The sequence below is a fragment of the Chanodichthys erythropterus genome, chromosome 8 (assembly GCF_024489055.1).
Source record: "Chanodichthys erythropterus isolate Z2021 chromosome 8, ASM2448905v1, whole genome shotgun sequence".
In the NCBI taxonomy this organism is placed as follows: domain Eukaryota; kingdom Metazoa; phylum Chordata; class Actinopteri; order Cypriniformes; family Xenocyprididae; genus Chanodichthys; species Chanodichthys erythropterus.
This window is the reverse complement of record NC_090228.1, coordinates 9,402,777-9,422,271: the sequence shown is the minus strand read 5'-3', so window position 1 is coordinate 9,422,271 and position 19,495 is coordinate 9,402,777. Positions and strand designations below refer to the sequence as shown.

At 36.3% G+C, this 19,495-nt stretch overlaps 1 pseudogene; it reads left to right on the top strand.

Moving 5' to 3' along the window:
- Window positions 1–327: 327 nt before the first annotated feature.
- LOC137024333 (scavenger receptor cysteine-rich type 1 protein M130-like) overlaps window positions 328–19,495 on the top strand; it is a 34,329-nt pseudogene continuing 15,161 nt past the window's right edge.

Here is a 19,495-nt window from a genome sequence, read left to right as displayed (position 1 = left end):
GGATTTAAAGCAAGAAACATGAAGCAGATAGTTATAAATGTATGTATTTGTATATCTGCAGGTGCTGTGCTTTGATGCTGTAAATAAACTGGAATGTTTCCTGTCCCTGAAATCCGTTTCCTGCATGTGTAACTTTGTCACCCTCTATCTTGCATGTTGCTCCCCGGTTAAGTGTCATAAGTATGAGGAGGAGTCCTGTTCATCAGTGTTGACGTGTTTTTAATAAATAAGGTGAGAAACATAAATATGTCTTCTGATTTGTCAATATATCTTTTTGATGATTTCCTCTGTTCTGTCTAATAAGGTAAAAGTGACTTTGATTGGCTTGTTGTTTGGCGGTTGTGCAGCCTTCTGTCTCTGTCTCTCCTGAATCTTTCACTTCTGAGTTGATCAGTGAAGATGGAGAGCTATCTAACGCTCATTTTTTTGTCTTCTGTGCTCAGACTCACCACAGCTGGTACGTACACACTCAGGATCATTATAATGTCAATGTTGTAGTGATTGAGTGTTAGTGTTATGAATTGGTTATGATATAATTTATACTTAAATTTGTGTATGTGTAATATTAATATGTAATATGCATTAATATAAAATTGAATTTCCTTCTCTCATGGTCATTTTTCTATTCCTCTCTTTCACTGACTCAATGTCTGTTGATGTCCATCGTCTAACACATACATATATCTTTCTATATCTTGTCTACAGACAGTGTGAGGCTGGTGGGTGGTAATAATTCCTGTGCTGGTAGAGTGGAGGTTTATTATAGTGGAGAATGGGGAACTGTGTGTGATGATTATTGGGATCTGTCAAACACTGCAGTGGTGTGTAGAGAGCTGGGTTGTGGTAATACTTTAAATACAATGCGTGCTGCTCACTTTGGACCAGGAGCAGGAAAAATCTGGCTGGATGATGTGAGATGTACTGGGTCAGAGTCCTCAATATTTAAATGTATAAGTGGAAAAATTGGTGAACATAACTGTGAGCATAAAGAAGACATTGGAGTGATCTGTTCAGGTAGGTTCATTTTCTGTCTAGATTTCATTGTTAAATGTAATATTATATATTGTATTAAAAACATGTATGTACTAAAGTAGATTTTGAAATTAATGTTCAGAGTTCATAAATAGTGGACAACAAGTGTTATAACACAGCTTAACCTGATGTGACAGTATAAGCAGTAAGTCTTTGTGTAAAAATATAAAGAATCTTCATTACAATAACAAAATTTGAAATCAAAATTTTGGTTTATGATTTAAATTGTGATCAGGTTAATGCATGTTTAATGACCTGCATGAATCAGTAAACCCGCATGTTTAATTTGATATGTAACATTTACTCTAATCTTTACTCTACATTTACTCTACATCTCTCACAATACTTTAAACTATGCACTGACACCATTTTTTAAGGACCGAGTACGAGTACTGATACTTTTCTAGTACTCGCAGGTACTGATACCTATACATTTATTCATTTCTCTCTCTCTTTTTTTTATTTTGCATTTGGTGATGTTGCTGTTTTCCAAGCACAAAACAGTGAGACTAATGAATGTTGGACAGCTTCTTTATTATTACTCTAATGAAAAAAGTAATATTTTTTTATGTGCTTATCACAAACTTAAAGAACAAAAATTTCAATAACCTTCAAAGGGCATAATTACCAATATATATAATTGTTGTTATATAAAAAGAAATTTACAAACAAATTACAAACAATACAACAAATACTATAGAGATACAAATTAAATAAACTTGTTTTTCAGATACAGTAGGTTTATTTACCATGTATACATTTATTTAGGCTAACATATTTTGTTGTTTTATTAACATTAATGACAAATAGGCTATGGTGCCTTTAAGACCGAACTGATCGCGTGCTGTCTAGGAGAACTGGCATCGCGTGCAAGAAAGAGAGAGAGCGCGTGCGAGAGGGCGCGCTTCTGTGTCATTCAGCTCGATTCCGATCTCGCCTCCACTAATCGATAACGACATGTGATTGAAAGCATGCAGTTCGCAATGTGTGTGTTGTCATCATTAATTTTGAAGTATTTCCACACCTCTGAGGCTGACATTGTTTCTGTGCATGGACAATCCTGTCAGTTACGTCACGTGAGGTATCGGTCTTTGGTATCGGGGGTATTTTTACGGGTACGAGTACAAGTACATGATATCGGTGCACCAAAATAGAGTTAAAACAGTTAGCTTAAATTATCACTTCTTAAGACTAAATAGTTAACAAACAGTACTATGTAATTATAAATAATAATTAATAAACATGGAAGGTCAAATGCATGACCTTCATGGGTTAACTAAATTTCATACTAAATTATATATAAACTTTCATTTTGGATAAAATACTGTATATGGGTTATTGACAAATAAAGCTTAAAAAATGTTTTTTTTTAAATCTTTTCAAAACTGATGTAATGCATATTTTTGTGTCATGAATAATTTGTTTTAACATGTTTCAGCTGTTAAATAATAGTGTTTAAATTAATTTTTTGACTGTTATTATGTCAGGCAATACAACCAAATAGATAGGCCTATATGTATGTACTGTAGTACCACCTGACATGGAAAGTGTAAAAATGTGTATTCGTTCTTGAATGAAGAATTTATAGATGCACGCTGGTCTGTTATTACAGGGACATCGACTCTACTACATAATCACATTTGGGTTTTTTTGTTTTGTTTTTTTATGAGAAGTGCAAAACTTACAACATAGGGTGAACACAAATCACAACAACAAAACACAAAAACAACAATAAAACAGCAGTGATAGTAACAGCAATAAAAAATAAGCAGAAATGACAAATAATAGTAGTAAAAGTATTTAAAAAGTTATAGCATGAATAATAATAATGATAATAATAATTTGTGATGACGGCAACAGTAGTATCAGTAATAATAATAACAGTAATAATAACAATAATGATACTAAAGATGGTGATGATAAGTTGTGTTGACAGCAATAGTAATATCAATAATAATAATAGATAACATTGATAATAATGATAATAATAACAGTAGTGGTACTAATGCTAAAGATGGTGATGATGATAATATTTTGCGATGACGGCGACAATGATAAATAATAATTACATTAGTTATAATAATAGTAATAATATTAACAATAATAATAATAATAATGATAAAATGACAATAGTAATAATGAAATAATGACACATACCTAACACAATCAGATTTGTGACTTTTGTTATTTTGGGGAATTTTTTATGTTTTATGTTTTGATATTTTAAATGGTTTTATATTATCATCTCAGGCATTAAGTTGGTTGGAGGTTCTCGCTGTTCTGGAAGACTAGAGGTTCCTCATGGGAACACATGGATGTCAGTGTGTGCTGCTGCCTTTGACCAGCAGGATGCAGAGGTTGTGTGTAGAGAGCTGGACTGTGGGGCTCCTGTACAGGTGCTGAGAGAAGATGCTTTTGGCAAAGGAGACACTCAGATGTGGACACAAGAGATTCAGTGCAGAGGAGACGAGTATCAATTTGCTCTCTGTCCAACGTCACCTTCACACAATTGTTCCTATGACAACGATGTGAAAGTTGTTTGTGTTGGTAGGTAAATGACACATGGACTATATGAGTATTTACATAAAATTGAGTAATATTGTACATCAATTTTTTTTTCTATCTATCTTGTGCCCTTTTTACCTTTAGAAACAGCACGATTAGTTGGTGGTAACAGTTCCTGTGCTGGTAGCGTGGAGGTTCATCATGATGGTCAGTGGGGAAAAGTGCGTGGTTATTTCTGGGATATGACAGATGCTGAAGTGGTGTGTAGAGAGGTGGGATGTGGAAAGGCTTTAAGTGCACCAAAGAATGCTGATTTTGGAGAAGGACCTGGAGACATCTGGATTTCTAATTTACAGTGTACTGGAATAGAGTCTACATGGAAATACTGTAGATTCACTGGATGGGGAATAATAGCTAATCTTACTGAAGATGCTGGAGTCATCTGCTCTGGTAAGCTCATCTATGCTTATTTCATAACTACTTATCTTTTTTCCAACAGAATTCCAGGATAGATACAATTTTATCTCCACATTCAATGTTACATCAGGTGGTTACTTGGTTGCCTGTGTGTATGAAATGTACAAAAAGCAATTTGTGTGCAACATGCAGTTTTTGTGCCAGACAATCACTTTTGTGAAAGAAACATATATATCATTTAAAGGTTGAGCATTTCGTTTTAAAACATGCATTTTAATAACACGCTGGGTGTATTTATTAGTTTACTAAAGTTTTTTTTTTTCCCCCTGTTCCCCCTGCAAAGAACTGAATTTTATGCATGAAACAAACTGCTGACAATTTACTAAATTTAACTGGTGGTCAGAAATTATTAATTAATAAACGGTTTACTTTTATAAAGTAATAGGACAAGAAACAAAGCAAATATCATTAAAATAGTCTCTTTTTTATTCAAGGAGTCCGGCTGGTTGGAGGTTCCCGCTGTTCTGGCAGAGTAGAAGTGTCTCATGATCGGTCATGGATGTCAGTGTGTGCTGCTGCCTTTGACCAGCAGGATGCAGAGGTTGTGTGTCGAGAGCTGGACTGTGGGGCTCCTGTACAGGTGCTGGGAGAAGATGATTTTGGAAAAGGAGACACTCAGATGTGGACACAAGAGATTCAGTGCAGAGGAAATGAGTCTTATATATCTGTCTGTCCAACATCACCTCTCGAATACAACTGTACCAATGATAATGACATTGGACTGATATGTTCGGGTAATGGAGCAAGAGTTTTGATCTTTTTAAGATAATAACAAACATTTTTTCCCAAACATAATTTATTTGCATGTTCCATACTGTTTAACTAAACTCTCTGTTCTTTGTCCAGGTTACACTGATCTCAGACTGGTCAATGGTCCTGACATCTGTTCTGGTCGAGTTGAGCGTCAGTACTTCAGTAAATGGGGCACAGTGTGTGATGCATGCTGGGATATGAGAGCTGCCAGTGTCCTCTGTAGACAGCTGAATTGTGGGATTGCTGTGTCTGTTGTGGGATCAGACTGGTTTGGAGAGGGAAGTGGAGAAATCTGGGCTGATGTGTTTGATTGTGACGGGAATGAAACAAAACTCTCAGAATGTTCCATCTCTTCATGGAGTCGAGCTGAATGTTCTCATAGACGAGATGTTGGAGTCATCTGCTCTAGTGAGGGGATTTTATTGAAAAAAATGTTAAATACATAAATTACCCTGCAATATCTTAATAAAGTGCCACATCTTTCACTCAGATTCCTCTCTGGCTGTTCATGATGGTCTGGTGCGGTTGTCTGGAGAGAGACAGTGTGAGGGGGAGGTGGAAGTTTCCATCCATCAGGTCTGGAGGAGAGTTCTGCTGGACTCCTGGAGTCTCACTGAATCCTCTGTGGTCTGCAGACAGCTGGGCTGTGGCTCTGTGCTGAACTTCTCCGGCTCCTCTTCATCCAGTCCTGAACACAGTCATGAGTGTGTGACGGGCTTCCAGTGCTCTGGGAGTGAAGCTCATCTGGGGAACTGCAGCTCTCCACAAACTCTCAACTGCAGCTCCACACAACAGCTGTCAATCACCTGCCTTGGTGAGAAGAGCAACATCTGGGCAGATTCATCAGATGTTAGTGATTACTAATGTGTTTCTCTTTCTCTGAATATCAGGTCGCGGGTCCATCAGGCTGGTGGGTTCTGGGGGAGACTGTGCAGGGAGGCTGGAGGTTTTTCACAGCGGCTCATGGGGGACAGTGTGTGATGACTCCTGGGATATTAAAGATGCCCATGTGGTGTGCAGACAGCTGCAGTGTGGAGTGGCCCTCAGTAACCAGCAGGTACCAGCCTGGTTTGGTCCTGGTTCTGGACCCATATGGCTGGATGAGGTGGAGTGTGAGGGGAATGAGACGTCCCTGTGGAGCTGCTCTTCTCCAGGCTGGGGAGAACATGACTGTCAACACAAGGAGGATGTAGGAGTCGTGTGTTCAGGTAAACAGTAAAGTAATGTGAATATCTTTCAAATTTTTAATAAGGGACATTGTACAGCTGGTCATTTTTGCAATATAAACTCCAGGAGTGGATGGGTCTTATATTACCCTGAAGGGTTTATTTTGCAACAAAGACAATTTCACTGCATTGATGGTTTGTTAGACAGTGCTATTTTAATATATATATATATAATCTAAATTTTCAGCTGCCAAAAATAGTATATAGCTCCACTGTGGTTTTTAACAAATTTAAAAAAAAAAAAAAAAAAAAAAAAAACTTTTCAAAACACTCCTATATATATATATATATATAATAGGAGTGTTTTGAAAAGTTTTTTTTTTTTTTTTTTTTTTTTTTACATTTGTTAAAAACCACAGTGGAGCTATATACTGTTTTTGGCAGCTGAAAATTTAGATTTAGAAAATTTAGATTTCCCTGGTGTACATATGTGCAATTTTAAGACGTTTTAAAGCCAACAAATTGGATAACAATAGTCAACAATACAGCCACGCAATATCGCGTTCATTATCGAAGGCGATACATCTGCGATATGAACGCGATATTGCGTGGCTTATCAGTGATCTACGGCTCTGTCTATTAAATGCCGCTCCATTTGAAAGCAGGTGATGGCGATTTAGCGGCAATCAGGGAACCGGCTTTACTGACAAAATGCGCGTGACAATCGCATGCGATATATCGCCCAGCCCTATGCACAGTTTTGAGGCAGCTTTAATCGCATGTTTGGTAATTTCATGACTTAACTTACAACAGAACAACGACGGCCATTGCTCATAGTTTATGTTGCGCTTTATTTAAGCTATAATAAAGTAATTATGCAGCGCGCACCGCCGCATTTGCGCATGCAATTCTTGAGTGCGCTCCACGAGTAGGACAGTATAACGGCTGATTGGACAATCATGTTCATTTTTCTGAGTTTTACCGACATATACCGACAACAGGGCCGTGCACAGACCTTTTGAGGGGCATGTGCTGAAACTGAAAAAGGGCCATGAAAAAAAACATGTTTTACTATGTTACATGTGAAGACGAGCGGGGAGTATACAATACTACATTTAAAGGTCCCGTTTTTCGTGGTTTTTTGAAGCTTTGATTGTGTTTATAGTGTGCAATATAACATGTGTTCATGTTTCGCGTGTAAAAAAACACAGTATTTTTCACATAATTTACTTATCTGTATACCGCTGTTTCCACTGTCATAAAAACGGGCTGATGACTTCCTTGTTCTATGAAGTCCCTCCTTCAGAAATACGTAACGAGTTCTGATTGTGCCAGCGGTTCCTGTGTTGTGATTCGACAGCAGCTTAGCGCTCCTTGCCCGGAAAGGTCATGCCTCTTACCATAACGTGTGCTGCACATAGTTTTACATGTGGATTATTGTGGTGTTGTGCCGAATGAACACAAAAGACAATAATTCCCGAGAGACTGAACTCTTTAATCTCCACAAGCAGCGACAGAAAATGTACAACGTTAGCACTCACTCAGAAGAGTATGGAGGACCAAATTACTCAAAATGAAATAAATAAATCATGAATTCAATAAAACAACAATTAAATGTACCAGTTTATTCTGAAATAATTTAATAATTATTAAATTAATTATTAATTAAATAAATCAATAATTAAATATATCTATTTATTTAGTAAAATTCCATGAAAACACAACATTTATTGTTTAATATATTTCACAAAATCCTCTTTCACTATTATTGTTTAAATTAGTTTTTCATAATTGAATGTGCTATTTCAAAAAGACGTTTTTCATAATTATATGCTGAATTTACGAATGACGCCTATTTGACGAATCATGTATTTCCAAAGCACGATTTTCCCAAAGATTCTTTTCATAATAATAGAGGACAAAATTTCACAAGTGCCAATCAACAGGCAGTGGGCGGTGCTTGGCGCTAATTGGCTAATCCTTTTGGATGAATTACTCAGGTCTGGCGTGGTGAACTGAACGTTCGACTTCGAGATGCATCGGCACTGTGCAGGCCGATCGGCGTATGACATCAATGTACCGCGAGAGCGATTCAAAAGCATAGACATTACATGTCTATGTTCAAAAGCACAACGAATCCTCTCCAAACGCATACTGCGATCGGCCTGCACAGCGCCGATGCATCTCGAACAAGCCTTGGGAATAAATATGGCTGTAGGACTTGATCAAGTTAAAAACAAACTGCTTTCATTTGCAGATGAAGTAGAAGGGAATGTTTTGTTCGGTGATGCTCTGTTATCTGGATTAGACGAGACGACATAAAGCAGGGGTCTCAAACTCAAATTAGCCCCCCGTTTCTGTGATTGACACCTAATAGGAGGGCCATATTAACATTCAAGCGCAAGAAAGCGCAACATTTCAGAAAATTTGCTTTCCTTTGGATTATTTCTCATTTACTCCAAATTTCATTAGGCCTACTAAAATATTTTTATACTTATACTATAAATATTTTATTTACCATACTAAATGTAAACAGCAGTGTCTCTCTCATTGTTACAGAATGTAATATAATTTTATAATACTATTACTAATATAATACTACTAATATAATACTATTAATTGCAATAGTCTGGTGCAACTTTTCACATCCAACAAGGTGCATGGAATAAAAAAATTAGTAATTTAGGAACAAAACCAGCAACACTTGTGGCGTGGAGGGGTCAGAAATAAACAAAATACTAGAGCTATATCAACTTTATTTTGCCAAAAAATAAAAATCTCTCATTGTTACATACATTATTAGTTTTTAACATTTGGTGGAAGTATTTTCCCTTACTTTATGTTAGCTTAAATAACATTAAAATCTTGCACTGAACAACACTGTACTGAACAAATACAATCCCTGAATACATCTGTACACTCTTCTGTTTCTTGACAGACACCTGACAGCGCTTCTGCTCACACAGCTGAGACACATTTGTCGAAGATGCCGTTTGAGCATCGGCAACGTTAAATGGATCGGATGCATTTCGGTGGTTTAAATCGGCGCTCGTGACTTAAAGTCGAGTGCTTTTACTGTAATATGGGCAAGCACGCTAATGGACTACTTGCACTGAGCCTCGTGACGCACATCCGGTTTGAAATATTACGGCTTAGTTGTTTCCGGTTATATATATTTTCAATGCGCCGTTATCACATAGATAACTAAACCCCTCTTAAAACGAGAGTCCTCGGGATGATTTTAAATTCCAGACATATTCAGAGACAAGAGAAGAGATTATTACCGTGTACAGACCTTTCCAAACTCAACGGAACTTTAAGTTTTAATCCAACATAAACTGTGATTCTTTCACCACAGGGTGTCAACGCTCTACTAGTGATTGCGACGCTGCAGTGTGAGACGTGATAAATAAGATCAGAATGAACATAATATTTTAGTTTCTATTCTGTGCCATTTTTTCTGACAACTATTTATGTAATTCACACATTTTTGCCAAAAATCCTAATATTCAAGGTAGTTGCGCTGTCATTGCGTTATTCTTTAAGATTAATTAATAACGCAGTTATAAAAGCAGTTATCACATTCATTCAACTATTTCAAACACTGGAATAAAAGAGCACCAATGCAAGCAATCGGCAGCTGCAGATGCTTGACAGTTTTAACTTTTTTTTTTTTAACTTTGTCTTGCCATCGTGATAATGCGTTGTCACCCATCGTTACTACACTTACCATAGTAAAACAATGCACTTCCTTAAGTCAAATTCATTTAAATGTAAATTTAACAGGTATGAAATATGATGACTAAGAGAAAAACACTGCTAATGAGAAGACGAGCACTTGACGGCGGAAGGTTAGTGGGGAAATATATTTATTTATTATTCAGAATGCGCATTTGGAAGGGAAATATATTAATAAACATTTCAGCAGGTTGAAGATAATTAATGTTAATGCAGAGAATATGCTTAATTGTTTAAAAAACATTTCGCAGCCCTAAAATGTAGTAATAATCTGCGTTTTCACAAGAAGCTCTCTGTATATAAGTGCGCTGAACGCTGACCGGAAACGCTCGAGCCGTAATAAGTAGAAAGCGGAAGTAGCTGTGCAAGTAGTCCATAAGAGCGACGCGGTTGAGAGCTCGGCTCATGGTTGCATAGCAACGACAGACGCCACTGCTGGAGCGAAAGCGCATTGGAAAGAAGGAGAAAGTGGCGCGGCCGCTTATGTGACGCGATATGTGAATACCCCCAGAGAACGGCGACTTTTTCTTTGCATATCAAACAGGTAGCAACTAGAGAATAATAATTTAGCGGCCGGATTATGTTTTATTTTTGAGATCAGTTGCGGGCCGGATGGAGGGGGAGGGCGGGCCGTAAATGGCCCGCGGGCCGGTGTTACAATATATTCGGTTCCTGAAATATTCTGTTCCACTGGGTGGCGCTTACGCGAATATTCATGATATCCTCCTTTTGTGGGCGTGTCCTTGAGACAACGCGCAAGCGAATGGAACTGAAAATATTAGTAGACGCTTCTCAAATCGCATCGGTTTAATGGATTATTTCGAAAAGGTAATAAAATATTCAGTGTTAATCAACAGTTCACATGTTCAAAGCAATGCAGTTTGTGTAATATGATCGTCTGAGCTATTTTGCCTGATTGAGTACAGGCATTCAGTTAAACAGAAGGAAGGATACAGCAGAGCAAACATGAGCGAATAACCTTGTACACCGATGTGTTTTCTGTTTAGCGTTTTTATTCGTGAGGCTTTAAAAAGTTTTTGAATACTTTGATAGTTTGCTTCCTTCGTTGTCATTCTGTGACTAGCTACTGTTGACAACTTGAAATAAACCTCTACAAATGTATCTGTGACCTAATAAAAAGTATATAAGCTATAGCCTGGTGTGAATATACTGTGTCATCCTTAATTTCTTGATTATTTGGATATTTTCAGTGTTTATCACCACAGTAAGGCTACCCTTATCAACTCTAAACTACAAATATTTCCTGTTTTCTCATATTTTACTGGATATCATGACAAAGTCAAACAAGTAAATGCACACTTGATGTTATTTGTCACATATTTTTGTTGCAAAGCAACAACAAAATTTTTCGAAAAATTTGAGTGTTTCACTTTCAGCATTTTTTTTTTTTTCTCCAGCAAATTTCTTAAAGTATTTGTACAAACAAAAAGATTCAACAACTGAGACAAACTGAACAAATTTCACAGACATTTAATGAACAGAGTATTTGAAAGTCTGAAGTGGCACCAGCTGCTTTAGAGCATCTCATCCTCAGCACCAGATTTGCAGCTCTTGCTGTGAGATGTTACTCCAATCTTCCATCAAGGCATTTCACATTCTCAAACATGTCTGGGGGGACTTATGGTTACATGTCCTCTTGTCTCCTGCAGCAGGAATAAGGCACGTTCACACAGGTGATCAGAGACCCTGGGCTTCTTTATTCTGGTGTTTTTCAGAGTAAGTAGAAAGGTCTCTTTAGTGTCCTAAGTTATTGTAACTGACCTTGATTGACCTATAGGTGCATGTGCAATAATTGAAAAACATGACAGACATTGTTAAAACCCTTTCTAAAGATCTGTAAAGCTCATTTGGATTGTACAAAATTATCTTTAAAATATTATCCTGAAAATTGACTTTTCTTTTTCGGTGTTTTTTTAAACAAATCATATAAATACTAATTACATTAAATGTTATAACAAGTACAGTAGTAATTGATGTAACTCAAATTGAAAAGACATTCAAAACAATGTGTGAAAAGAAGAAATGCTAAATGTGAGGTTCTGAGGTAAATATTAAAACAGGGCCTTGGCACTCGGGAACAGCCTTCATTATGTCTAGATCACACACTGCCAGAGCTACCCAATTGTTTATTTATACTGTTTATTTTTGCTGTATTACCTCACAGAAAAAAATGATATTATTATTATTATTATCAGAATTATTTTATTTGACTGCTTTTTAAATTGTTTTAAATCAGGTAGGCCTACATAAGGTTATTTGAGTAGCCTATGTGTTATATTTGACACATTTCAGTGTTTTGTATTGCAATATCCTGCCTTGTCAAACTTTAAATATAATGAAACTAAACTATAATTTCCTATCATAATTATAATATTTTGAACAAAAATAACATTATTTAAGTAGCTGCTGGCATGAAGACTGTCATCAAAACTAAGTTCCAAAGGTATATTCCAAAGGAATATTTTATTACCTTTTCGAAATAATCCATTAAACCGATGCGATTTGAGAAACGTCTACTAATATTTTCAGTTCCATTCGCTTGCGCGTTGTCTCAAGGACACGCCCACAAAAGGAGGATATCATGAATATTCGCGTAAGCGCCACCCAGTGGAACAGAATATTTCAGGAACCGAATATATTGTAACACCGGCAGTTTGAGACCACTGACATAAGGGATCAGCTAGTGGCAATAAGTGCATCAGAGGATCTAGAAATTGATGACTAGCCTACATATGGAACACTTTACCAGCACTGAACGCAGAGTTCTTGTAGATGAGTAGTTATGTGACAGGCGTAATTTGCAGATAGGACATGTGATGTCCCCACCATATTTTGCCAGGGTCGATATTGTCCCTACCATTTTTTTTTTTAATCTCACTGTACGTGTATATACCTAATGCAAATGAAACATATCCAGTTGACATTAATTTGTGTTAACAAGAGGCGATCTGGCGTAGGGATGTGTTGATTTTGTAATCATGCTGAGTGTTCGCTGCCGCTGTTATCAGTGGCGGAACGTTCTATTTTGGCTCGTGCAGTGTTCACACAGACGAGCGCGTGCGTCAATCTATCGCTAATGCCGCTGCGGAGGGTCTTTCCGGTGTAATCACAAAACAAAATGCACACAAACGTGTCCCCGCTCTTGATATACAATCATTGCTGATCATTTGATTTTAATGAAGAGAAAAGCTTTATGAGGGTGGAACATGGCGTTCCGTGACTAATGTCACCAACCACACGAAGATCGATTTGTCGTGTCTATCCGTTCTCCAACTTTAAACCAATTAGCGCCAAGCACCGCCCACTGCCTGTTGATTGGCATTTGTGAAATGTCCTCCATTATTATGAAAATAATTTTTGGGAAAATCATGCGGAAATACATGATTCGTCAAATAGGTGTCATTCGTAATAAATGCAGCATTGTTGTGAAAAACAGCTTTTTGAAATAGCACATTTAATTATGAAAAATATATATTTAAACACAATAATAGTTTGTGAAAGAGGATATTGTGAAATATATTAAACAATAAATGTTGTGTTTTCATGAAATTTTTACAAAATAAATAGATACATTTATTTATTGATTAATTTAATAATTTAATTAATAATTAAATAATTTAATTATTTCAGAATAAACTGTTACATTTAATTGTCGTTTTATTGAATTCATGATTTATTTAATTATTTCATTTTGAGTAATTTGTCCTCCATAGAAGAGTACCTCATACGGAAAACAGCCATATATGCCATGTACATAAACATAGTCCCCTCTTGTGGCCATTATGTGCACTGCAGTCCAACATTAACTATTGCAGTAAGGATACCACAATTATAATTTTCGGGAACCGAGTTAAACATAAATTGTAACCATTGATCTCTAAGTAGGCTACAGCGTCCCTGGGAAGGCCAAACAAAGGTGATTGGACTGCGGGATGAAAATAACACCGTTTCGACGACATAGCGACAAACACACTCTACAAACGCAACTCTTGCTCTTCTCTGTGGGAGCGCAACAAGACCACGCCCCCTTTTTTGTGTATTCCTGTGGGCGGAGGTTAGTCAAAAAAACTGTTTTAGTGACGTCATTAAAGAAGGAAGTAGAGGGATGTAGTCCAAACTGGCCGTTCGATGTAGGCGACTTCTGTTAAATAAAATATCTCGCTTGGCATTGAACTTTGAGCTTTAAAATTTTACAGATTTTATTTATACTCTAACAACAACATTACACACTAACTAAAGTTTGAAACATGGGATCACGAAGAACGGGACCTTTAAAAAAAAAAAATATCTAGCGAGCAAATACATAACATTAACCATACTGTGTGACCATAATGATTAAATGTTAATGAATTAAGTGTATCAGCAGATAGCCATCACAAATCAAAGAAGAAATTCCTTAGAAATATATTTTACCTAGCTGACGACGGGGATCACTCAGTCGCTATTTTGTCAAACTCAAATGCAGTTATGCTGGGTTTTTGACCAGTGAATATGTGCAACATAAAAACGTTAAAACGATGACATCACATTAGGCTACGTGAGCAGCAAATCAGCATATTAGAATGATTTCTGAAGGATCACAGGAATAAATTACTTTGTCAAATATATTTAAATAGTACACAGTTATTTTAAATTGTAATAATATTTCACAATATTACTGTTTTTTACTGTATTTTTAATTAAATAAATGTAGCCTTGGTGAGCAGATGAAACTTCTTTTAAAAACATTAAAAATCTTAGTGGTTCCAAACTTTTGGACTGTACTGTGTATATATACATATATAGATATATAGAGAGAGAGAATATTTATTGACCAAGCAGAATCAAGTTGTACATAAGTTTCATAATATATTATAAAAATATAATTAAATATCTATTTCAGATTTTACCAGTGCTAGCAGCATGCATTAGCCTTGCATGAAGCCTTGAATGCATTTAGGTTTAGCACAACCAGAATTCCAATATTTTTAATGCAGATCCTTTTCCATCTAGAGTTTAAAGAGATCAGGTTAACTGAGGGCTGTGAAGGGAATGCGGAGGTTTTCTACAATGGATCCTGGGGTAATGTGTGCTGGAACCAGATGGAAACAGACACAGTGAGTCTGATCTGTCAAGAGCTGAACTGTGGAAGATCTGGTGTTTTGTCTGATTCTACACCAAGAGTGAAATCTGCTCCTAACTGGCTGGATAAAGTAACATGTCGACCACATGATTCAAGTTTGAGGCAGTGTCCATCTTCACCCTGGGGACAAAATGAATGTGATGAAAATGAAGTGGCCAAAATCACCTGCTCGAGTGAGATTGTATTTAAATTATGTAAAATGGTCTCAGTAGTCATGTTTATTTTAACACAATATTTATATATACTGTGGTGAGTAAACTGTTTCTGAAAAACTAAACTGAGCTGATGGAAAGAGCCAAAATTATTTATGAGGCTTAAATCATGTTTTCACATTAATGATATGTTTCACTGAGAGATGTTATGACTCTTCTATTCTAATGCTCAGTTCTCTTTATTTTTAATCTCAGTGGAGGAAATTCCTGAGTCTCCTCAGAGTCGTCTGACATGTTCTACCTCACCATCTCCTCACCAGAGACAGTGTTCAAGTAAGATTTTTTCAGTAAATTTGTTAAACTTTTGTTCATCTAAGCCTGTTTTCCTAATAATGATTAAAAGTACATTTAAACAAATTTAATTGCATAAAAAAAAAAACTATAATAAAATTGTAAATGTAAAACATGTAATCAGCTAATCATACATTTAAAGCCATCTTGGTTCAGTTTAAGTGTGTTTTGTTGTAAATGTTGTGCTGAATCTGGTCAGTGATGTTGATGTGTGTGATTTAGATCATGTTCCTCTCAGACTGAGTGGAGGGGAGGGCCGGTGCTCTGGGAGGCTGGAGGTGTATCATAACGCTGTGTGGGGCTCAGTCTGTGATGATCTGTGGGACATCAGCGATGCTCAGGTGGTCTGCAGACAGCTGGGTTGTGGAGCAGCACTGAGGGCTGATGGGAATTCAGTCTTTGGTGCTGGTGAAGGTGTTGTGTGGCTGAACAGAGTCGAGTGCAGAGGGAATGAGATTCACCTGTGGGACTGTCCTCTCTCCCTGAAGAACCACACTGACTGCTCCAACAAAGATCACGCTGGGCTCACCTGTGCAGGTCACAGCAGCACACTGATGAAATTTATTAATTTATTGCTAATAATATTTGTGTATTTGCAAATTTTGCATTATTTTTTATGTCTGTTTTGCCAGATTTGTCAGTGTCCACTACTCCTGCCACAACAACATCATCTTCTCCTCCAGTTTCTCAGACAGTGAGCTCAACATCAGTCTCTCGTTCACAAACTCCTCCGTCTCTCTCTGTGCTTGTGATTGTACTGGGAGTTGTGCTCTTACTGCTCTTAGTGCCACTGCTTATACTGATTCAGCAGAACAGAGTGATGAGGAGAGGTAGGAGAGATCCAGAGACTGTCATATTGTGTCTTATTCAGTGTGTGATCAGTCATGTGTTGTGAACTGACAGCAGGTTTGTCTCTCTACACTCACAGCTCTCTCTAAGAGGAGACACAGGAGCACGACTGAGGCCGTTTATGAGGAGATTCCCAGACCCACTAACAGACACAGTTTCTTCACTCAGAGGGGTGAGTAAGTGTCATAGTGTCTGATTTGTGGAGATCAATAAGGTAATCACTTTATTCATAGATGTGAGTAGATTTAATCACATAGATCCATTCACACTTCTGTGTGTTCTCTGAAATGATGCAGGGTTAGTGTTGTGATTCAAAGGAAGTGGAGATTTTGGCTGATTTACAGTTGTGAATGTGTCTGATTGACCTACTTCTCCATAACAGGAAGTGTCCTTTCCGAAGAACAGCATTCTGGGTATGAAGATGCTGATGAGCTTCTTTCAGGTTAGAGGACTCAAATATAAACCAATATAACTCAAATCTTATTTGCTACATACAGAAATGAATGGATGTTTAATTAACCTGCTAAGTGAATGTTTTTATTAACTGAGTTTAAATTATATAAATCTAAAAACATAAATTTACTGACTCCTTTTTTCCATCTATGCTTTTTAAAGCAAATTCTGCAGTAGGAGCCGCTCCTGACTATAATGATGTCATCACCGCTGAAAGGCCAAAAGGTCAGTGACTTTAACTGATTTCACTAAATTAAATTATTAAACTATTAGGCCTCTGAATAGTAAAATCAGTTTCTGTTTATTTCCTCTTCACTGTTAACTCATTCAGAAGAGCAGTAAGTCACACCTGAGAATTATGATGATGTAATCACTGTTGGACTGAGACCTCGTGATACAGGTTTATTTCTTATAATCATTTCTACAGGTTTAACAATATAGATGTATATGCATTTTAATTATACAAATGCACTGTTTCAAAATCCCAAATCTTGTACATTTAATGGATGCATTCAATTTTTCATTATTTTCTCTATTTTGATTTGCCAGAAAACTATGATGATGTCATCATCGTACAACAATTCTCCAATGATAAAGCAGGTGTGGGTTTCAAATTACTCTCTCAAATTACACATTTTTTGTTTGTTTGTTTGTCTTAAAATTATAGTGTCACATAAACTCATGTAATTAATAATAGAAACATTTATATTAGATGGTGTTAAGGAGGATTATGATGATGTGAAGAATGTCAGGGAATATATGAGTGACATGTTTGGTATGTTACTGACACCTTTTTACCGTACACTGAATTTTTGTTTTTATAATTGCTTTATGCTGGTAATATCAATTTCTGTGATCATGATAGCTCATTTCACTTGACTGCAAATACTGATGTTCATTTATAATACTTTTTAAAGCATATATTGATAAATTAATTTGCTCTTGTTTTCTAACAACAGACTATGATGATGTGGAGGAGCCAGGAAAACAGGGAGGGACTGTGTAACTCAGACCACACCCACTGCCTCAAATCCTTTTAAAACTTTTAAGTGATCTGAAACATTTCTATGATGTAGATTGGACAATTTGAGAGAACAACAACAACAATAAATCCTAACATTTAACATTATTGGTCATCTGTTTTGGTCATTATGATTTCAGATGCCTCAACATTTAACTTCCACTGCCCCAGTCTTAAACATTTATCGACTTAAAAATATTTTCCTTTAGACCCACTGAGAGAGTACACAATATTTTGCTAAAGATCATTGGAATGTACTTTGGGAAATAAGTTTACGAACAGCAGCTGTGGTCAAGGATCTTTACATCAAAATAATGTAATGAATCTTTGAACTGAACAGAAGAGCTTGTTGTTCACTTTATGTCCTGCAGAGGGTTTTGTGACAGTCAGACATTGATAGGCCTACATGGCATGCATATGTGTGTTTTATGTTCTTGTTTTATATTTTTGTCCAATTTGATTGCTGTTTTGAATTAATGATTGTTTTCTGTTTAGCATTTAAAATCAGACTGTCTATGTGTATGGACTATGTTATTATTATTATTATTATTATCATCATTGTGAAACTGGGGAATGTTGCAACACATTTTGTTTCAACAAACTTTTTTTGCATACAAATGATGAAAAAGGGAAAAACATCATCCTGCACCAACTTAAATTAAAAAATCTTTTTAAACTACTCATGACCACCGTTACTAGAATTTATCACATTGCATTGTATTTATTGTACAGCTATTAAGTATTTATATTACAGCTGTGGCATGTTGTAGCTATAGTTTCTAAATTTGTATGTTGCTATTTTTCATAACAAATGCTATAGATAAAAAACGTTACCATGGCCTAAGCATGGTAATGAGGAGCCATCAATGGTCTTACTTGTAATTATATCCTTATTGTAACAAATGCTAACAAACTTTTTCATAAGACCAAAAAAGAGCTTTAAAGTCTGAACCTTACTGAATTATTGACAAAAAAATAGTTTTTCCCCATGTGTAAAATGTGCTGTGATAATAATGACAGATAATAGGGAAAACCTGACTTTCAGATATCTTAAGAGATGACAGGAAATTAACATTTTCAGTAAGAAAATTTTAAGTAAAGATAGTTTGACTTACCATGGCACTTTGTAAACTATTGATTGTTAACTATAGGATATTACTTTATGTGGACCATTTTGCAAAAACAAATAAACCTCAAAAGGGAGCCGGGGACCCAGTTAAACGGTTCACACTTCACACTTCAACCCCCCAGTGTTCAAACCAAAACACGCCCTTGAAACTGAGGGAGACAACCAACAAATATTTGGTGAGTACCGTCACTTTATTTTTTCTACTTCAATCACTGGATAGTTATAATATTTGTGGCTTCAAAGCAATAGGCTGTGCTATATTGTATAAAGTGGTACAAATAAACGTTTTGTGACTTGATTAGAGTGCTGAGCCTCAGAGCTGGTGCAAACATATCCTTATTGATATGATCAGATGCTTTCTTACTATTTTTTTCATTGCTGTCATTTTTGTTGTGTGTTTTTGTTATTGAGAGAAAAGCGTGCAGCACATATTCACATTCCCTCTCAACAGTGAGGACGGAGTCGGGATGTTAATTAACAGTATAACACTGCAAAGGTTTTTCAAAGTTCTTTTTTAAGTAGCTTAGTTTAGGCACAGAAAATTCGCTTATATAGGGTTCCCTTCTATACATGAGCACATTGTGTGTTGTTTGTGTTTCATAACTTTGCACTCAGATGTGGACACGAGATTCAGTTCAGAGGAGATGAGTCTTATATATATTTCTTACCAACATCATCTTCTCTCAAACACAACTGACATTGGACTGTTATGTTCTGGTAATGGAG